The following is a 6,125-nucleotide window of genomic DNA, read 5'->3' on the forward strand; positions in this document are numbered from 1 at the left end:
AGTAATTGGACCATTACGAGTCCCTGGGATCTGTATTGATTTTTCTGTTTTTAGGGCCCAGTCAAATAGTCATGGTCTAGACATCAGGGCTTGTTTCTTAAGTCCTTCCACCATAATCAGCATATGTTGGCTGATCTCTGTGAATTTCCATGTGGAGTTTAATACAGGATTATGCTGGATTAAAGATGATCATCATCTCTCTAAATTGCGCTTATCCTTCAGTTTCTAGAGAGAGGGAAACATAAATTATTGGCTTTGGTGGTCATGATGAATCAGGATATTGGACATAGACCCCTGCATTTAAATCCAAACCGATCATGATCTGGATCGAGAATGGAGAAACCTCTGTTACAGCTTCCATAGTAACCAACAGACCTTGTGATACCTAAGATAAACTGAATCCGTTTTTAATGTTTTAGTGAGTGTGAATGCATTAGTATGGAAGCCCGTTTTCACCATGGAATAAAAATTCCATTTGCAATTTGTTTCTTATGATTCTGACTTTTGACTCTCAATTCAGTTTTTTGTCTTCTGAATTTTCTGAATTGCACTTCTGTTTTTTTTACTCTGAATTCTGAGTTTAAATCTTGCGATTGTTTTTTTCCCTTCTGAATTCAAATTTTTTTCCACCCCAGAATAAAACATATGAAGTGCAATTGCAAATTTTTATTCACAATTCTGACTTTTTTCTTGTAATTGCAAGTTCATATTCACATTTCACAATTATGACTTTTTTGCAATTTCGTGTTTGTATCTCACAATTTGAAATTTGTTTCTCGCAATTCTGAGAAAAAGTCGGTATTGCAAGATATAAACAGAATTGTGAGATTTCAACTCAGAATTCAGACTTTTTTCTCGCAATTCCTCAGTTTATATCTTGCAACTCTCTCTGTTTTTTCTTTAAATTCTGAGTTTACATCTCCCAATTCAGTTTTTTTCCACCATCGAATAAAAAATACAAAATTAATTCTGACTTTGTCTCACAAGTCTGACATTTTTCTTGTAATTCTGTTTATATCTCACAATTCTGAGTTTATATCTCACAGATCTGTTTATATCTCACAATTCTGAGTTTATATCTCACAGATCTGTTTATATCTCACAATTCTGAGTTTATATCTCACAGATCTGTTTATATCTCACAATTCCGAGTTTATATCTCACAATTCTGAGATTATATCTCACAGATCCGTGTTTATATCTCACAATTCCCAGTTTATAAAAATGCTGGGAAAAATGGTAAATTGTGAGATAAAAAGTTGCAATTACCTCTTAAATGTTTTTATCCTTGTGGCAGAAATCAGCTTCTATACATTTGTGCTACATAAATAATGACTATTTCCAAACAGGTTTACCAGTCATGTAGCTCCGCCCCAAGCTCATGCCATTGGTTGAGGCAGAAGGTTTGTGTTCCGACATTTATAATCCAAAGCAGAGAGGTCATCCAGAACGTTTAAGGAAGCGTTCTGTAAAGAGTGAGTTTGGGACAGGCCGTGACTTCCTACTGGCAGAAATATTCATCAACGGCTGTCTGAGGGAAACACATGCGCTAATGCCTACAAGCTCAGCGCCAAGGGCTCTTTTCACATCGTCAGTCACAGGACATCACATCAAACGCTCATCTGAACAAAAGAAAGGCCAGTGCAGCCAGATGCACCAAACCTGTCCACACGCTCCGAGATAAAAATACTCCCCGATCATGACAGACATTACGGATATGGCTCACATATGAGTCTCTGAGGGCTCTGGTGTGATGTGGTCATGTTTAGTCCTCGATAGACCACACATCTCTGGCTGTAATGCCTCATTAGCACACAACAGTCATTCTGGCCTTTGATCCATCTACACTGTATACAGTAGAATAGTAAAATTAATTAATTAATTATGAAATGTGGAATTACTAGGACATGATGTACGGCAACACTTAAAATATAATGACCCTACAAAAAATAATCAAACAACACCTAGTGGATCTGAATCAATTTTTTCATGTCAGTCTTGGCGATGTTTACTGGTTTCAGTCCTTTCAAACTAAATTAGCTCACTGTATATTTCCACAGCTAGCCTTAAAATAGCAGACGCTGTAAATGTTTTATTAAAAAGTTCAATTTATGGCAAAGTCTAATATCTACAGATATCCCAAGATTCAGTTCTCCAGCTCTGAGAGCAGGCAGGGCCATATGACACAAGATAGATGCGTCTCATTTGAGAGGAGCTTTGCATATTCAGGAGCCGCTATAATAAAGTCAGATGGATGGGGTGTGCATCGTTCATGATAGGAAGAGGAGGAGCGGGATGAGAGAGAGAGAGAGAGAGAGAGATGTAAACAGTGAGTGACACGGTGCTCTAAAATAAGCCCTTCATAACCCTTGTGTCTCCTATCTGACAGTAGCTGTAAATCCCAAATGTAATGATGATACGACTGCAAAAGCAGCTCTGTGAGGCCTCCGGATACAATATCTGAATGGGAGCAATAATTCAAGACTTGAGCGGAGGCCTTCCACTTCTTCTAGGCTTTAAAAGACTGATCAAAATATAGCAATGCATAATGACTGCCATTGAAGGACTCACTACCCATCAGCAACCGCACAAGCATCTGGTTTTCTATAGGGTCTTTGTTTTACTTTTATGCATATGTCTGGTTTTGGTTTTCTATAGGGTTTTTGTTTTACTTTTATGCATATGTCTGGTTTTGGTTTTCTATAGGGTCTTTGTTTTACTTTTATGCATATGTCTGGTTTTCCATATTGGCAAGATTTTAGAAAGCCTGCATTATCTAATGCAGCAGTTTAAGACAGATCAGTTAACATTCTCCAATAACCTGTGCAGCCGAAGCGGTGTCGGTCAGAAAAGAAGGTTTGTGGATGAAGTTGTATTTGATGATAAAAATGATTAAGACAGCATTTTTGGGGGTAATAACATGCACTGATTAATCATTCATGATATAAACGAGATGTGCAATGTTTACATCAAACACCATATTTAATCCTTCACTTTTATGTAACTGATTAGAATAAAGTTTAATTATGAACAAAACTTTGAAAATGAATATTGCATATTTATTATAGTTAAATAAAACTAAAACCATTAAAAACATTTTTGTTTCTTGAAATAAAATAATTGTTAACTAAAATCTAAAATTTAAACTTATTATATTTCTGCTAGTTGCCAAAATTTCCCATTTTCGTTTAGTTTACCTTGAAGTAGTAAATAACTTGAAGTAGTAAATATTTAACTATATAGACATATAAAAATAACAAAAACACAACAACACTACTAAAACTTTAACTAAAATTAAAGTGAAAACTCCAATTTAAAAAATCTAATCAAACTATAATATTATAAATGATGCTAAAATAACACTGGAATATTTTTATCTAGCTTGAAAATGGCATCTTATACTATGTTTTCATTTCTGTTCAAGTTGAAATAAAATGACTATGTTCAAACTTTTTTCTTTTTTTTTATCATAGGCTACTATTTACTGTATACTACAGAATGTGAAACACTGTGTTCCCAGCTAACAAAAATATGTTCTAAGAATGTTTTACTAACATTCCCAATATGTTCTCTGGACATGATAAAGGTCCAGTTTTTAAAATCTTTTTTAAACTTTTTTTTATTATGCAAATAGCCTATTTAGGAAATATTCCATTTCATCATTTTGGTAACATTTGGAAACATTATGGGAAAGTTACTTTTGAATGTTCTCTGAAAGTTCTGAAACAAGTTGTAACATCAAAACAACAACAAAACATCATCGACCAGATAACTTTGACTGAATGTTTTATTAACATTACTGGAACAATATTTGTTCATAACTTTGAGAGAGTTTCGCCAGAACTTTTGCCAGAACGTTCGCCAAGGTTCTGAAAGTGTTCCTTGTTAGCTGGGATGCATGTTTAATTTACAAAGTGGCATCTAATTGCAATTTGAGGCAAGTAGTAGGCTAATCCACATTCCAATTTTGTGGAAAGAAATCTGTAACTTTCAAATCACAGTTAAGAAAGAGATTTGATATTGCTCCAGACCAGTTTAAATGACTAAATGTAATGCAAATGTAAATGGAAGCTGAGTATATTCCAGCGTTCTTTGTTTGTATACTCCACATTTTCAGAAACGTATTTAGGTATACATACATACATAAAGAGAGTATTCACATACTGTGCAGTACATGTAACTTACAAGTAGTATGGTAACACTTTACTTGAAGGGGTGTGCATAAGACTGACATGACACCTTCATAATCATGACATGACACATGTCATGAATATGAAGGAGGTTTTATGCATGTTTATGACAACTGTCATTAAGTGTCATTCGCTCAGTTATGTCATTTTTAATGCAAATATGATATTATTTGACCTAACCCTACCCCTACCCTTACCCCTAACCATAGCCCATAACAAAGACATCTCAAACAATGTCATCTTTGCATAAAACACTACATAACTGAGCGAATAACACTTAATGACAGTTGTCATAAACTTGCATAAAACCTCCTTCATATTCATGACATGTGTCATGTCATGATTATGAAGGTGTCATGTCAGTCTTATGCACACCCCTTCAAGTAAAGTGTAACCGAAACTTCTCCAAAGCCTGTAAATTATTTCTCCGCGTCCCTTTGATTCCCCCAAAACGACTTTCATGCTTTTCCTACACAGGAGTTGTTCTTACACAGCTCGGCATGCATTTTTTAAAAGCAGTCATATGGTTTGAATAGTTTGCAGCTTAAGTCTGAAGCTGCCGTGCATGCAAGTTTAATGGGAAAACTAGATTAGTCATTGAATTCACCCGGTGCAAATGCGTAAAATCACTTCACAGCAGATCGAGATGTCTGGCATGTTAGACTTTGTAAAATATCACGCTTACTGATGTTACAGCAGCACTTGCACCAAAAGAGCTTTGCGCGTCTGTCACAAGTCTCGTTTGGGAATTGCATTTATTTATTTATTAGGCAGAGATGCCAAATATCAGTATAAGTTAGATTCGATGGAGATCCGCTTTGAGGGTCTGACAGTGGTGAATAATTGACAGAGACAAACATGCAGATTTAACACGAGCAGTGATCACACCAGTCTGGAATGTTTGATAACACGCGAGCGCGCAGGTGCGCAGTTTGTCATTTTAACATCAGCCCTTCGCGCTTTGTTGATGGAGTATCAAATGCGTTTAGAATTAAACTCAGCCTTTGGTGGAATATACAATTCTGAATGGAAATTGACAGGTAATGTAAGCGTATGCGCCGAGAAAATTAATTGCGGCTCACGCTGAGCTGAGGTGTGACAGCGCTTTGAATAGAGGAGGAGATAATGACTTTATCACCAAAGCGCCGTATAAATGACAGCCAGCAGACTGGAAATGAGAAATGAAGCGCCTCAGAAAGTCACTTGAACAAAACACACAGATCAGCTGATGGCAACTAGTCTGCGTTTATTTGTTAGCTTGCTCTTATTGGAATGACAAAAGCTGAGATTTGTATGTTTGTGTGCCAGCAGAACACCTCAGGTTGGGTTGTTTTCATTAGGTGTATGGAAACATCAATGAGTTTTAAGATGCGGATTAACATTTTAGAACACATTTAAACTCGATTTTGGATGGATTAACCATTTGAATGCACTGCCTACTTCCCAGCTAACAGGAAACGTTTTCAGACTAACGTTCTGGCAAGTTATGAACAAACGTTCTTGCAGTAACATTAATAGAACGTTCCTTCAAAGTCATCTGGCCTTTAATAATGTTCTCAAAAACTTTAAAGGGGTCATATGATGTGATTTCAATTTTTCCTTTCTCTTTGGAGTGTTACAAGCTCTTGGTGCATAAAGAAGATCTGTAAAGTTGCAAAGACTAAAGTCTCAAATCCAAAGAGATATTCTTTATAAAAGTTAAGAGTCAGCCACGCCTACCTAAAACGGCTCGTTCTAACACACCCCCACATGTCTACATCACTATGTGGGAAACTTTGCGTAACGCCGCCCAAATGTTCACGCAAAGAAAGAAGGCGTAACTTTTATTCTCGCTGTAGTATTGTTGCCACCGCCATGTCGTGAAGGCACTGTGTGATTCGTTGTGAAAGCGAAACTACTTTGTTTGGTCTTCCAAAAGAGGACGATATCCGCTTC

Source organism: Sinocyclocheilus anshuiensis, unplaced genomic scaffold (assembly GCF_001515605.1).
Source record: "Sinocyclocheilus anshuiensis isolate Anshui unplaced genomic scaffold, SAMN03320099.WGS_v1.1 scaffold269, whole genome shotgun sequence".
NCBI lineage: Eukaryota > Metazoa > Chordata > Actinopteri > Cypriniformes > Cyprinidae > Sinocyclocheilus > Sinocyclocheilus anshuiensis.